The sequence below is a fragment of the Urocitellus parryii genome, chromosome 9, assembly GCF_045843805.1.
Source record: "Urocitellus parryii isolate mUroPar1 chromosome 9, mUroPar1.hap1, whole genome shotgun sequence".
Lineage (NCBI taxonomy): Eukaryota > Metazoa > Chordata > Mammalia > Rodentia > Sciuridae > Urocitellus > Urocitellus parryii.
The window spans coordinates 87,280,447-87,297,054 of NC_135539.1; the positions used below are offsets into that span (position 1 = coordinate 87,280,447).

General features: G+C 35.7%; 1 protein-coding gene across 2 annotated transcripts in view; it reads left to right on the forward strand.

Annotated features, from left to right (window-relative positions):
* Fmn2 (formin 2) overlaps nucleotides 1-16,608 on the forward strand; it is a 341,897-nt gene that overhangs the window by 163,372 nt on the left and 161,917 nt on the right. The gene's annotated exons all lie outside the window — the stretch shown is intronic.

Sequence of the window (16,608 nt, forward strand, 5' to 3'; positions counted from 1 at the left end):
AAATAAAATAAAATAAAATAGAACTTTATGATGTGGGAAAAATGCAAATAATAAAATAGATATTGAAAAAGGCACCGTGGTAAATCACTGTCGAAGATGCAAGAATAGCCAGGCTGGAACTCTGGATATCAGCTGTTATGGATTTGAGTCAAATCATCTTCTTTTTCTGTAGAAATTGTTTTAGTTAATCTCTCTGGAATCCAAATTGGTTGCTGTTCCTCCTGTGGAAAAACACAGATGGAGCCCCGACTCCAGACTATTACTGGGTCCGGACCTTTCCATTGTCCTGTTAGAATATCTTTCCAAAGTACCTTAGGCTTATGTACATTTTTTGGATACATATGTCTTTCCGCAGCACTAAGTCCTGATGAATCCAAATTTAGAAAGTTTAGAGTAAAAAGGGTTATTTTAAGTTTATCTTTGGGGGATATATACCCCTTACTAATTCCCTCCCTTTGCTTTAATAAGTACATTTTTATAGTTTGATGAGCTCTTTCAACTATGCCTTGTCCCTGTGGGTTGTATGGGATTCCTGTTATATGAGTAATGCCAAATGATGAGCAAAATTGTTTAAAAGACTTGGAAGTGTAACCAGGGCCATTATCAGTTTTTAACTGTTTAGGAACACCCACAGTGGCAAAATTTTGTAAGCAATGAGCTATAACATCTTTAGTTTTTTCTCCGGGATGAAGGGAGCCCATCAAAAATCCAGAAGAAGTATCAACTGTAACATGTAAATATTTTAATTTTCCAAATTCTGGCAAGTGTGTGATGTCCATCTGCCAAATATGGTTAGGTATCAGTCCTCTAGGATTGACTCCAAGATTAACTTGTGGCAAAAATGTCACACAATTTTGACATTGTTTTATTATATGTCTGGCTTGTTCTTTAGTTATTTTAAAACGTTTTTGTAAAGTATTAGCATTGACATGGAACCTTTTATGAAAATTTATAGCTTCTTCTATTGTGGAGAAAATATGTATGTCATGTGTAGATTTATCTGCTAGTTCATTACCCAAACTAAGGGCTCCAGGCAATCCTGTATGTGCTCTGATATGTCCTATAAAGAATGGATCCTTTCTATCCCAGATTAGACTTTGTATAGCAGAAAACAAAGAGAAAATAGTAGAGGAAGGAGAAATCCTACCAGCATCTTCAAGAGATACGATAGCATTAACTACATACTGACTATCAGAAAATAAATTAAATGTAGAATCTTTGAACATCATAAAAGCTTGCAATACTGCATTGAGCTCTACCTTTTGAGCTGATTGTTTGGGTACTAAAAATGTAAAAGTTTGATCAGGAGTAACTACTGCTGCTGTACCATTGTTTGACCCATCAGTGAATATATTTGGAGCATTTATGATAGGGGTTTTTCTTGTCATTTTTGGAAAAACTATAGGATGCTTAGACCAAAAAGACAACAAAGGATTAGATGGCAAGTGATTATCAAATGCAACACTAGATTTACACATGATTATTGCCCAAGTATTTAACTCATTAGCTAACTCATCAATTTGATCCATAGTATATGGAGTAATAATTTTATTGGGAGAAATCCCAAACACTCCTTTTGCTGCTTTTATTCCTTTGAGTATTAATTGCCCTACAGCCTCAGGATATCTAGTAAGAATAGTATTAGGAGAATAAGATAAATGTATCCATAATAATGGACCTTCTTGCCAAAATACCCCTGTAGGAATATTTTTTGTCGGTAGTACAATAAATAATAAAGGCAAACTTATATCAATTCTATCCAAATGCATATTTTCCATATATGTTTCAATGATTTTTAATGCCTTTCTAGCTTCAGGCGTTAACATGCGGGGTGAATTTGGATCTGATGGACCCTTTAGAATATCAAATAAAGGTCCTAATTCTCCTGTTGGTATGCCTAGATAAGGCCTTATCCAATTTATATCTCCCAATAACTTTTGAAAGTCATTAAGTGATTTGAGTTGATCTACTCGTATTTGAATTTTTGGTGGACGGACCATGGTTGAGGATAATAGAACTCCTAAATAATTAATTGGAAGATTTAATTGTACTTTATCTATTGCTATCTCTAGATTATAATTTTTTAATAAGTTTGTAAGCGTGGCATAACATTCTAGCAATGTGTTTTTATCTTTATGTGCCATTAACACATCATCCATATAGTGAAATATCTGTAGTTCAGGGTTTTGATTTCTAAGTGGCTGGATTGCTTTATCAACATAAATTTGGCACAAAGTTGGGCTGTTAGCCATCCCTTGAGGGAGTACTTTCCATTCATATCTCTGATCAGGACCTTCATGATTCAGTGCAGGGATAGTAAATGCAAAATGTGGACTATCCTCGGGATGAATTGGAATTGAGAAGAAACAATCTTTAATATCTATAGCTAGAACATGCCAGGTTTTTGGTAGAGCAGACAATTGGGGAATCCCTGATTGAGCAGGTCCCATAATAACCATCTCATTATTGATGGCTCTTAAATCTTGTAATAATCTCCATTTACCAGATTTCTTTTTAATAACAAAAATGGGAGTATTATGGGGAGATACGGAAGGTTGTATATGTCCTTCCGCTAATTGCTGTTTGACCAGATCATGGGCTACTTGTATCTTTTCTTTAGTTAGGGGCCACTGAGGAACCCACACTGGTCTTTCTGATTTCCAAGTAATTTTGATTGTCTCAGTGGCCCTTTTTGAAAACCCAATCCATGTTTATCTATCTCTTGATCTACTTGAATTGGTGCTGTTATATCTTGTTCTTGATCTCTTAATCTCTTTTCTTTTCTAAAGCCTTGTTTTGCCCTAGTAGTGGGCGCATTAGGATTGACGTTATTTGTTAATGTCAATCCTAATTGATCTAGGACGTCTCGTCCCCATAAATTTATGGGGAGATGGTCCAATACATAGGGCTGTATAGTTCCTTCACATCCTTCAGGATCCCTCCAATCTAATACCATTGCACTTCTATGGGGATTAGTTGCCACTCCTAGGCCTCTAAGCGTTTGGGTTGCTTGCTGTAATGGCCAATGTTTAGGCCATTCCTGGCGAGATATGATGCTGAGGTCAGCGCCGGTGTCCAGCAGTCCATTAAAATCATGCCCTTGAATATTTAATTTTAGCATAGGGCGAGAATCTAAATTTAAAGATAGCATAGCCCAATCTACACCTGTGGAGCCTAATCCCTTGGAACCTCTTTCTACATTACAACTGGAAAATTTATCATGTAGGCTTGGTATTATTAATAACTGTGCTATTCTATCTCCTGATGAAATTACTGATATACCTCTTGGAGAACTAGCTATAATTTTTATTTCACCCTCATAATCGGGATCAATTACCCCAGGACTTATCATAAGTCCTTTAAGTGTAGAAGAACTGCGTCCTAATAATAAGCCTACTGTTCCCTGGGGAAGAGGTCCTTTTACTCCTGTGGGAATGATTTGAACTCCCATCTCTGGAGTTAATACTGCTCTGGCAGAGGCACAGATGTCCAACCCTGCGCTCCCTCTAGTCTGTCTGATGAGGGATCTAATGGATAATGCGTCCTGGGCACCACCTTGATGGTGCTGCTGGGTTCCTCCATTGCCCCGTATATTTGTGGTTTTGGGCCCCGGGGCATTGGGCCCTCCAATTCCTTTTTTGACAACGGGGCCTGATGCCTTTCTCCACGATATCGTGGGTAGACACTTGGTCTTTGTCCATTTTTTGATAACGGAATACCCTCTATGGTGGTTTGAGAATGGCATTCATTAGCCCAATGTCTCCCTCTATGGCATCGTGGGCAAATACCCGGGATTCTACTCTTTTGATACCTAGCTTTGTTAAACCCTCCTCCTATGGGGCAATTTCTTTTAAAATGCCCTTCTTGATTGCAATTATGATTTCAATGTTCTGCCTTTCTTTAATTTTTAAGGTTCAAACAATAATACAAAATGTACATTCTTATTATGTAATATATATTATGTTTTATAAGACCAAATGCATGAGAGAATTAAGGGCCTTTCATTTTTTAGTTTCTTCTATGGCAAACACCATATTGCACATGATAGAGAAATTATTTTTTTTTAAGAGAGAGAGACAGAGAGAGAGAGAGAGAATTTTTTTTAATATTTATTTTTTAGTTATTGGCAGACACAACATCTTTGTTTTTGTATGTGGTACTGAGGATTGAACCCGGGCCGCACGCATGCCAGGCGAGCGCGCTACTGCTTGGGCCACATCCCCAGCCCAAGAAGAATTACTTTTAATCTTTATAATTAATATTTGAGGGAGACAGTAATATTATCATCAATATACCCATTTCCCCTATGAACAAACTAAGACTCAGAGGGCTTTCCAAGTCTCTTCAGGTGATGAACAGTGAGTTAGCCAGAGATTCATGTTTTCAATTCAGATTTGTCTGAATTCCAAAGCTCAAGTTTAAGTCTTAAGTAATTTTGGAGAAAACCATAATTTTTTAATTATTTTGATAAACTGAAAGTTATCAATAAACATGTTAGTGTATAGATTGGGGACTTAAAGTGGAAGGGCACTAATAGAATTTAGAAGTCTTAGAAATATAAATGATAGGATTGGGTATTTAGCTAGAGCACTTGCCTAGCACTTGCCTAGCATGTGAGGTCCTACATTCAATCCCAAATACTGGAGGAAAAAAAAAAAAAGAAATATATGTTCTGTGTGTGTGTGTGTGTGTGGGTGTGTGTGTGTGTATACACACATATAACTCATAAGATAGAAGAATGTATGGTATGTTTGCCATTTAATTTAGATGTTCTTTGGATAATCTGAAATTACTTGAAATATTTTTCAAGAGTTTATGTGTTTCACATGTAGATTAAGAATACCTAGCAATATGCCTTTTGGCAAAATTCCCAGTGTGGGCATGTTTGTGTGTGTACTTAAAGACCCCATGCTTCCAAATGCTCAAGCATTCTTGGTGGTAAAATGCATAAAGAATGCAAATATAGTGTTTATGTTCATCATATTATCCAGTGTAAAATGTTCAGATGAATATGGTAGCAAGTGTCTTCCTCTAAGAAATGCTGGCTTTCGTAAGTTGTTGCATGTGTTCACTATTATTTTCTTCCCTGAGGCAAATGAGGCTTCTTCCTCTAATAACACCTATCTTTTTCTTTTTACTTTACAATTCCTCTTTCTGTTATTAGATATTTACGCAAATAACGCTGTTTGCAGTAGGTATTGAGAGAGGGGTTACCAGGGATTGAACTCGGGGGCATTTGACCACTGAGCCACACCTCCAGCTCTATTTTGTATTTTATTTAGAGGCAGGATCTCACTGAGTTGCTTAGCACCTTGCTTTGCTGAGGTTGGCTTTGAACTCAAAGATCCTCCTGTCTAGCCTTCCTAGCCCCTGGGATTACAGGTATGATCACCACACCCAGACACAGCAGGTATTTTTGTTCATGCCAGTGTTTGGCTTTTGCTTTCTCAGATGTTCCTGCCTTTGTGGATTTATGGGACCAAGAAGACAAAATTTGGTTCCTGCTGTTTGTTTCTTCCTTAAGGTTATTTTGGCTTTTGCCTGAAGGCTCAGTAATGACTTAATTTTCATGTTTTCCCTTTATTGTCTAAAGTATGCAAGGCACTCTAGGATGATCTAATCATCTCTAAGGCAAGATCACTGCTGTCAGGTTCTTTGAAGTCTCTTTGGAGTGACAGAACACATCTATACAAAGAAAAAGAATATGTTAAGTATATGAGATGACTTATTTATTTTAAACTGTAGAGTTGAGAGGTACATGTGTCATGGGTGATTGTAGTTAGGGAGTGTTTTCAAGATTACTTGGGCTGGAACATGAAATTGCTATTTTGTTAGAGATAGCAGATTGCCCACATTAACAATTTTACATTTCGGTGTTCCTTTCATTCCAGGTGACTATGAGAAACTATCCTGGCTTATGACACATAAGTTGAAATCTGGAGAGAATTCTAATAATTAGTGCCCATTATTTTTTGTCACTTTGTCTTTTCTTCCTTTATTTTACCTAGAATTCGAACATGCTGAATAGAGCTATAGCATTTTCCCTCATGTTTTCCACATGAGGGAAAGAAAAACTTTTTTAGCCCCTGACTTAAAGTTGACTTATCTCAACTTCACTTAAAACACTTTCTCATTCTTTAACTTATAGATGAAAATAATTTTTAACTGATTCAAATACATTTAACACTTTTTGTATTTTGTCAAGTGGGTTAATTACCAAGAATTGATTCCTATTTAGAATATCTTTATCAGTATACTTTAACTAGATGCTCATATCATTCCCTACAATAATCTTAATCAATCTCCTAAATCCAGAAAGAGAGGTGGAGAATTGAGTTATAAACAAACATGAATGAATGACTTTTCTTCTCATCCAGACCCTGTGATCATCATTATACTTTCTAATAAACTCAAAGATATTGGAATTCATCTCTTATATCTGATTAATTCCATCAGAATTTAGTTATATTCAGTTTTTATCATTGCTCTTGCACTTCTTTGTTTACCTATGTGAGTTTTCCTCAATATTATATTGTTTGGTTTTGTAAAACCCAGAAATAAGCACAAACTTAGCTAGTTTAAAAGAGAGAAGTATTTCTATTACTAGATAAAGATTAGAAGATAGGCAGAAAAAAAGTTTCTACTGTGGTCTGTCTTCTAACTTCAGAGACCCTGAAAGTTTTTAAGATTAGTGTTTATTTTTGAGAGTGAAGGGATGCAGAGAGATGATCAAAGACAGGGCATCTGGCTGGGCTAGAGTGTGAATCAAGTGCTGTATATTTGGCAGAAATAGGCCAGAGGGAGTATGTGACTGTAGTTTTTCTTTCTCAACTCACTGCAATCTATTCTTAAGAGTTAGTCAATTTTTATGTTTTGTTTTGTTTTGTGTTCTAAGGCTCCTATTATTTGATTGTTGATCTTCCTGAATCGTTCTAATTTTCTTAATGTTTTCCTTCTTGATCTACTTTTGGGAAAATTCTCTCACATTTTTTTTTTCAAAACTTCTAATGAGTTTTTCTATTCTATGTTTTTATGTTTAAAGAACACTTTAGTCCAATAAGGGGGTTGTTGCAATAATCCTGGCAATAGGAAAGTCTGGGAACAGGGGCGTAGTGGTGGCATGTTGAAGTGAAATCATATTCTAGAGATGTTTGGAACATAGAGTCAACGGGATTCATTACATGTTGGGTGTGGAATATAAGAGAATGAAAGGAGTGAAGGATGCCTCATCTTAACAGTTGGAGACTCCATCGTGGGAGCCAGGAAGAGGTGGGCAGAGTAGGTGTAACTGTTAGACATCCAGTGGGAATTTTAAGAAAACCATTGGTTTTGCAAGTCAGCAGTTAAGGAAAAGATATTTAACAAAGTGTGGGATAATTTCATACCTAACATTTAACTAGGTGAGACCATCAACACACTGGGTTATGTTGTGAGTTGAGAAGAAGCGCCAGGATGGAGCCTTAGGACACTATAAGAGGTTGGAGAGAGAAGAAGCCAGCAAAGGAGACTGAGGAATACGGAACATTATTTAGCAGGAGGAAGATAGCAGTATCTGGGAGGACAAATTAAGCCATAATATCAAGAAGAAGGAATTTCTAATTTTGTCCAATCCTTCAGAGAAATGTGCATTTAGATTTCACAATATCTTAATCATTGCTGACTCAGTAATCAGGAGGAAAACTTGGTTTGGGATAGAATTAAGAAGTAATTTGGCTCTTGTGTATTAGGCTGCTTGTAAACATCGTTGTGGTTGTAGTCAGGTGCCCATCAGCAGATGAATAGATTTTAAGAATGTGATATATATACACAATGGAGTTTTACTGAGCCATCAAGAAGAATGAAATTATGGGATTTGCTAGTAAGTGGGTGGAAATTGAGAATATTATGCTAGGTGATATCTACCAGACTCAGAAAATCAGGCATTGAATGTTTTCTCTAACATGAGGAAGCTAGAGCAAAATAAGTGAAAAAAAGGCAGGGGGCAGGGTAGGGAATCAAATATCATAATGGCATAGGGAAGATCAGTGAAGTAGAAAGAGATCATGAGGGAAGGATAAGGGACAGGGAAAGGGGAGGAAATATGGAATGAGCTTAACAAAATCATGCTATGTGCATATATAAATATATCACAGGGAATTCCACCTTTGTGTATAAGTAAAAAGCACCAATCAAAAATAAATAAACAAGCAAAAGGAAGGAAAAAAGTAATTGACAGGGAGAAATGTAGAAAGACAGCAAGGACTAAAGATACTTTGTAGGAGGGGGAGGAATTTTAAGCTCTTTTGCAGCTTGTGTGTGTGTGTGTGTGTGTGTGTGTGTGGTGGTGGTGGTGGTGGTGGTGGTGGTGGTGGTGGTGGTGGTGGTTGTTGTTTCTAACATCCTGGCAGAGGAATCATGTAGATCTGACCTTCATTTGTCTGTTCTTGCTTAATAGTTTATAAATTGATGAGAAGCCATGAGTGCTTGTGTAGAGCTCTTTGGCATTATCTGGGTGCATTGTGTCTTGGGTAACCACCAGTGTCTTTATCTTGTGGTCTTTCCTCTTGGGCTAGTGAAATTCCCTGGAGACATCCAGTTTCTGGCCTGGGAATTAAATGTCAGTCATACTGTATTCTTAACCCCTCAGGGGTCAAGGGGCTGGTGAAAGTGGGGACTTCTGTATTCAACATGCAGGACAACATATGGTCTCTGTGTTTTCAGAATGGTACCCTGTTCTACAACCATGGCTCCCTGTTCTACAACCATGGCTTTGTCCCAAGACTTTGTTTTAATTTCTCAAGAAAATCAACCTGATAGGTGGGAGGTGTTTTCAGAATGGAGATGTAACTGACTGGTAATTTACATCCAGTGCTCCTTACCTCTAGTTCTCCTTCTCTTAGCCTTAGCTGGGCAGGTAGCTACCATCAGTGCTTTGCCTTTTGTTTCTCAGCTTTTCCAGTGTCAGGTATGGATAGATCATTTTTTTTAAAGTTGTAGGTGGACATAATGCCTTTATTTTTATTTATTTTATTTTTATGTGGTGCTGAGTATAAAACCCAGTGCCTCACCCGTGCTAGATGAGCACTCTACCACTGAGCCACAACCTCAGCTCCCAGGTATACCATCTTAAGGTTTATTAAATCAGGTAGAGTTAGGTTTCTTTTTTTTTTTTTTTGGCTTTTGTTTTCTTCTTTCTTTCTTCCAGTTCTTATAAATTTATCTTTTTTTAAAAGTCATAGTTTTATGGCTTTTTTATCCTCTCTGTAGGAGAGAATAAAATTAGATGCATGTATTAACTCTGTTATTTTAACCAGAGATGTTTCCTACCAATATGTATATATCTCAGTTCAAATCAAATGAAGCCCTCTGGATGTTAGGTGATGCTATTAAGATTTAAACTATTATTCCTTCCCTTCCAAACTGTCATTTTCAGGATCTTTTTCACTTCAGAACTGCTTGCATAAGCCCTGCCTTCAACTTATATTATACTGAAATCATTTGTTGATGTATCCACATCACTATATTGTGAGCTCTTATAGATGGGGAGCATATAATCTCCAGCTCCCCAAAGTGTTTTTTAATAGGACATTTATGAAAAAATAATAATTTTCAGATTATTCAAGTAGCCGCTACCCCCCCCCCACCATCATAAAGGTGAAAGTTTCTAATGCACTGAAACATATAGTGAAATAGAATTTAACTTCACATATGTCCTCCTTTTCCCTGATTTTAAAGTCAAAAAAGTCTAAAGCTGTTTAGAGTTCCTTGAGGAGGTCTCTCAGACAACTTTGGCTCCCAGTGGCTAGGGTAAGATAATAAACTTGGACCATGTCAAATGAGAGGATGTTTCTGATCCCTACTACTTAAGATGGGTTTCTGTTCAAACAAAAATCTTTGCTTCTCAGCAATTTGCAAGTTAACTTTGCAATTTGCAAATCTCAGCAATTTGCAAGTTAACTTCATGTTAACTTTCCTTTTGACTTCCAGATTCCAAAATGGGGGAAAGGTGTTTCTCTAGGCCATCATATTCTTTAACATCATATTCTTTATTTTTCAGTGAGAAGAGGGCATGGACTGTAAATGTAGGCTCTAGGTTATGCAGAGAATAAGTCTTGGGAGACAGTTGACTTCAGACCCTACTATATCTCACTGCCTTCTAGTCCTGTCCATATGTATGACATGACACATTATTATCTGTGTGTTTAGCTTCTGCTAATGCCACTTCTCTTCCCACATGCCATAGCCAAAATCAGTATTGATGGTTTTGCTGTGGGTTCTTGTTTAGTCTCCCATGTTACTGTCAGTACAAGAAAAATTGTCGTTCTTTTTGCAGAGATTATTTCCAACCTGGTTTGTCTAAAACCTCTTAATCAAGATTCATGTTAGGACAATATTAGAACATTTTCTGTATAGAAATATGAGAGGGACCATAATAATAATATAATAGTAAACATCTCCTGAGAATTTGCTTTGTGTGTGGCACTGTTTCTGGACATTTTACTTTTTTTGTTGTTGTTGTTGCTTTTGTTTTCATTTTCTTTGAGATGTGCTTCACACTCCCAGGCTCAAATGATCCTTCCACCTCAGCTTCTTGAATTCTGGAAGTACAGACATGTGTCACCACGTCTGGCTTTATTTGTATTACTCAATCTCCTGCCAGAACCCTGTAGAGTACATGATCTTATTAAGTCTGTTTAGCAGAGGAGAAAATTCAGAAGTTGTATGTTATGCAGAAAATAAGTCCTGGAGCCAATTGACTTCAGGCCCCAGTATCTCAGTGCCTTCTAGTTCTGTCCATCAGATGACGGTGTGACATGGCATTATTATCTTTGTGCTCTGTGTTTTTGAACTCCCATGACTGCCAGAGTGAAGTTATTTGTTTATGAAGGGATAATCTAATTGGTGTCCAGGAATGCTCAGTTTGTCCAGTAATATTAAGGTTAAAGTTAATTTTCAGGAGTTACTTACCTCAGTCTATTTCAAGCTTTCCATAACCAAGGAAAATCTTTTTCCAAGGCTCTTCTATACCAGGTTCTTCTATATACAATCATGCAATTGTAATAGAAGGGTCTGTCCACATTATCTTATGTGCATCTACACATCTATTGTATCTCATTTCATCTCTATGGCAATTAGTAATTTTGGATGATTTAATTGACTAGGCCTATATGAGAAGCCCACTTTCCTGACTAGTACATTTCTATCCACTGAGTCCTGATGCTTTTTTGTGTCCTCTGAGGGCCTAGAAGGAAAGTAAAGACATTTATATTAAATAAAATCATTACAGGTTAGAGAGAAAGAGAGAATCACAAGTTGGAACTTGAAGTCTAAGGGACAAAGAGCCACAGGTCAACAACATGGTGTGGTGGTTAACCTCTTGGTCCCCAAATATCCCCACCTCTTGTTATTTGTGCCTGTGGGTAATTCCTTCCCTGTGTGTTAATTGGACTTTGTGACTTAAAATGAATATAATATAATGTAATATAACAGAGGTGACAGGTTATAATCACCAAGATTAGTTTACATAAAGATGAGGGTCTGTCTTGTGTTTCCTTTCTTTCTCACTCTAAAAACTGCCTTGTCTTGAGCAGTCCTGTGGAGAAAACCATCTGGGCCACATGGTTTTCCAACCAGTAGGGAGGGATAAGATGCTGAGGCTCTCAGCCTGCAGAACTCAGTCCCCAAAGAGTGAGCTTAGAGGTCCTCCTACAGAGTCTTCAGATGAGAATATGGCTCTGGCCAACACATATGTGACTGCAGTTTTTTTTTTTTTTTTTATGGGAAACCTTAAGGCAGAGACCCGCAGCTAAGCTGACCTACAAAGAACTTTGAGATGATAAATGTATTCTTAAGGTTTAGTGTAGCTTATTTTGCAAAAATGAATAAATAATAAATCTGTAATAAATCTGACAATAAATACTATGAGATTTTCTAGTTGGTAGTAGGGTATTTTTATCCACTTTAGCAAATCACATAGGAAGGATTAAGGTAGGAGACTGCAGTGACTGGGGTAGCATTCAGGGCTGGTGGAAGGAAGGGACCATCTATGCAACTTGGAAACTGTTCCAGTCCTATCCCATCCAGTAGATCCCTGAGTAAAAACAAACAAACAAAAAACACCCATAAAAGTTGGAGAAAGTCAGACACTAGCAGGTTCAATGGTTTAAAATGTTGCATTCAACTAGAATGTGTATCACATCATGTTGAAAATTAAAGCTAGCTACTTCAGCTGGATACTGAAATATGTATGTTTTGCAAAGTTGGCTAATAATTTGTGTTTTGTTTGAAAACAATTTCTTTTAAGGCAAGTTCTTAAAATATGATTCTTTTCTTTCTGTGCAGTTGTTTGTAAGCACAGAGACAGGAATGTCATGCAGACATTCAGGCAGATATATTGTTTTGCTTTCTGATCTGGTGGTGATATATCATCTTAGTAGGTTTGAATGAGACACCTGTCCCATGTTTCTGGTGCTGAAGAAGGCAGCTAGGGAAGAGGACATGGTAATTGCAAGACCAAATGGCAGGGAATGAACAGCAGATTATCATCTGCTTGTTTATAATGTCATGTGTCTAGTGCAATATTATTTCCTACCTTGATCTATAGTTCTTGGTTGCTTTTAATTGCTCTTTCCTTAATTCATTTTATATCCTATAATATCTTAACATTAAGAAAAAAGGGATTTTTTTCTATTGGACATTTTATTTTGAGGCATATTTTATATTTTAGGTTAACTATTCAAGTTCCAAAATGAACTTTTTCACTCTTCCTTTTATACCACTATTGTTTAATAATAATGGCTTTGGGTCTTACTGAACTCATGCCTGTGGAGTTCATGAAGGGAAGAGCTATTTTTGCACTTCACTTTTGATTTTTAAAAGCAAATGTTTAATCCTGAACCTAATTTTAATCTAGCACATTTCCGGTTCTGACTCTAGTTTCTAACCAGTGTATTAAAAAATAATACACATTTTAAACTTAATTATACAAATGATGCTAAGGCTTTTTGAATTATGCTTCTCTCAATAACTATCTATTTTCTCCATATGATAAACATATGCTATAAACAAAAGTTATATCTCACCTAAGAAAGTCTCAGAGAAGCTTAGTGTCTTGATTAAAGAAACACAGCCTGTTGTATGAGAACCTGAAAGAGTAGTGTTCTATTTCTCAACATTTATCACGTCATCAGTATTTTATAAAATTTTAGGCTAAAAATAAAATTTCTATCCATCTTAGTCTGGAGTGATTATTAACACATGTTAATTTATAAGCTGCTTAAAGAAGAGGTTAACTCCTCTACTAATTTTAATTAGCGAATTTGAGAAATGAATACTCTTAATGTGCATAAAGGGCCAATGTTACCTTTTAATGCCTCCTGTTTTCTTGCACCCTTCTATATAAAAACAGAACAGATGCTTCCTGCTTCCTGGTTAAATCTGAATGTATATAAATATATAATATACATTTATGCATATATATTTGAAAAATAATTAAAAGCAAATTATGGACTTGTTTGTAGGCTGAGAAGAAGTGGCAATGACGTAACACCGAGACAATGATGGGTGTTCCTGAAATGTTTTAATGAGAAGGAAATAGATGTGAAATAGATGTGGCGTCTAATCTGAACTATAATCACAGTAGCACTTTGTTGAATATTAGAGGATAAAATAATCTGAATTAAATATCACTGAATATCCTGAATTCCAGGCTTATTTATGTTCTAAAGTCTAGTCTTCACTTAATAGTTTAAAGGCTTGATAATTACATGGTAGTGTATAGTGAACAACACCCAACAGCCATATGTCAGGTTGTACATTTGGTTCTAATATTTTATCATTCAGGTAAAAGTGCATCCCTCACTAGAAACAGTTGGATTTTTTTTTCTCTTTGATCCATGAGGGAACTGAAACACAACTAGAAATAAACAGAAAATTGTTCAACTTTGAATTTGGTAATAAGGCTTATTAGAGTCCAGAGGATCTCCTAAGAGTTGAAGTTGGGTGAAAAACATTTCACATGAAAAAAGAAATTAGCCAACCACACACCAGACTTTTTATTATTGTTATTGCCTTTGGTTGCCATGAATACCCAAGATCAAAACTTTGCTAATGTTTTCTGTTATTCACCCCCCAATACACAATCTAAAAATTATTAAATAACTTATTTGAAGTAATGTAGCAGCAAAAAAAAATTTTAATTTAAACACAGTTTAGTTCAATTCTATGTTCTACATTCTTTTTACATCAGTGAACTATACCTCATAGAAATAGTATTCCTTTTTGAGCCATTAGTATCTTGATATAATTGCAATACTCAGATGTTTAACTCCCTAAACCAGGCTGAAATTTTGGACCTGGAAATGAGAATTATTTGAATCTTTTACCACCTTTTATATTTGTGTGTGTGTGTGTGTGTGTGTTTATTTTGTGTGTGGTGGTGGTAGGTTTGCTGGGGATTTAACCCAGGGCCTCTCATGTGAGAGGTGAGCAAAACCTGCACCTCCAACCATATATATGTGTATGTATGTGTGTGTGTGTGTGTGTGTGTATGTGTATATATGTATATATATATGTATTTTTTCCATTAGTGTGATTGTAACTAGAAATCTGATTGGAGTTTTCCTCAGCTGTCTGCAGACTTTCAGGACTTGAAAATTAAGCACATTCCCACCCCATAGCTCTAATCTCAACTTATTATTTTGCAATTAACTGTTAACATTTCTAGTAAACTAGTATAATCCTTGATGTATAGGAAACACTTGACATTTGCTGAAAACTTTGGTGAATGCATTATCTAATTTCCTTCATTTTAAAGCTGACCTACAAAGAACTTTGAGATGATAAATGTATTCTTAATTCTCAATTGAAAATGCACCACCTACCTAATCACAGGTTTAAGGGGGGGGGAGCAGTAGAAGACATTACTAAAAATCTAGTAACATTAATTTTAATCTATGTCCTGTATTCTGAAATGTTCACAGATGCTTTTTAAATTGGGGAAGTCTGGCACTTCAATAACCTTAATCTTTCTCAAATTACATATTTTTATCTGTTTCCTTCCTAGAACTCCCATTTCTGTGTCCATTCATCTCTGGGAAGCTAATTTTCCTTTCTTTTCAGCTATATAAGGATGACTATATTGTATCCTTAACACTGCTGATGCCTACTGGAATTGAGTTAACATCTCTCAAATATGAAGCAAACTAAGAGAAAATTGTGTGGAGAAATAGTAATTGTGTGGAAAAATCTCCAGTGAGATTTTCTGTGCATAAATAAAAAATGAAGTTTCATGGGTTAGGATTTTTTGAAAAGTCGTTTAGGAACATATGACATTTAAAATTTTTTTTGTAGGTACATAACATTTCATGAGAGAAAAAGATATGAAATCTCAGCATTTTTACAAGTTTAATGTGCAGAAAACTTGTAGTGATAATAGTATGTTTTTAAAAATGATGGATAGTCCAATGACAAACATATCTTTTATGAGTTTTGTTTAAATATGAATGATTTTGTTGTGTAGTTTTTCCATGTTCTAAGGATGAAATCTTAAACTAAATTGACCATTGACATTTCCTTCATTATTTTCCAACCAATCTCTCACTATGTCACTAAAGGAATACAGAAAATTACTGGACTATTACATAGATAATGAATTCTCAAGCCAGAAATTTTGTTTCACTTAGCATTTTTTTTAGCTGTAGACCCTGCATAAATCTAGAGAAGATAATTCCATACATGAGTTTGCTGTCTTTATTAGCTTTGTTTTGTTTTGTTTTGCATTTTGTTATATATTTCCCCAACAAAAATTACTAGTTAATCTCTTTAATTTTTCAAGTATAGTCACATTTAGTTGGACTAGATATTTGCTACATTGAAACATTAAACAGTTTGTGCTATGCCTGACAAGGTCTAAGGAATAAGAAGATTCGTATGAGAATTGTAAATTCTTATATTTATATTGGAGGCCTACTTTTTATATTGAGATAGTGGCTTATTATTAGGGTGGAAGTATCATATTCTACTTGGTATAATTGTTGGTGAATCTGGGCTCTGTTCCCAGAAATGCTAAATTACCTTGGTTAGATTTCTCATCCATTCTGTTCTTCCATTTCCCACTTTTATTTCTTAATTCTTTCTTGGAATTTTGCCAGAGTCAACTGGGAAATGTCTCGTGTGTACTTTAAGCTTTGAGAGAAGAAACATGGTAAAATGCCTCAGTTATCAAAATAAATATATCCAATTTGTGATTATCCACATTATAATTTTTCTCTTGGAAATCTTTAATCCTTCAAGAGGTTCCCTGGCTACTTGGCAGAAATCCATCTGGGCAAATGTAACGTCTTTCTAGCTAATGTGTATGTGGGAAATGCAGAATGATTTTGGTTAATCTATGCTTAAACCAAGTAATAGGCCACATGTACCCCCCAAATACACCACAATACTTCCAGGCCAAGAAATGCATTTAAAGAATATATTCTTGGTTTCCTGATTGTCTATTCTGCTTCTTCCTTGTATAATCATGGGAAGTTTTTATTTATTTTTTGATGCTTTTTAAATTTTTTATTTATTTTTATTAGTCCTTTTTAGTTAAACATAACATTAGGATTCATTTTGGCATTATTATAAAAG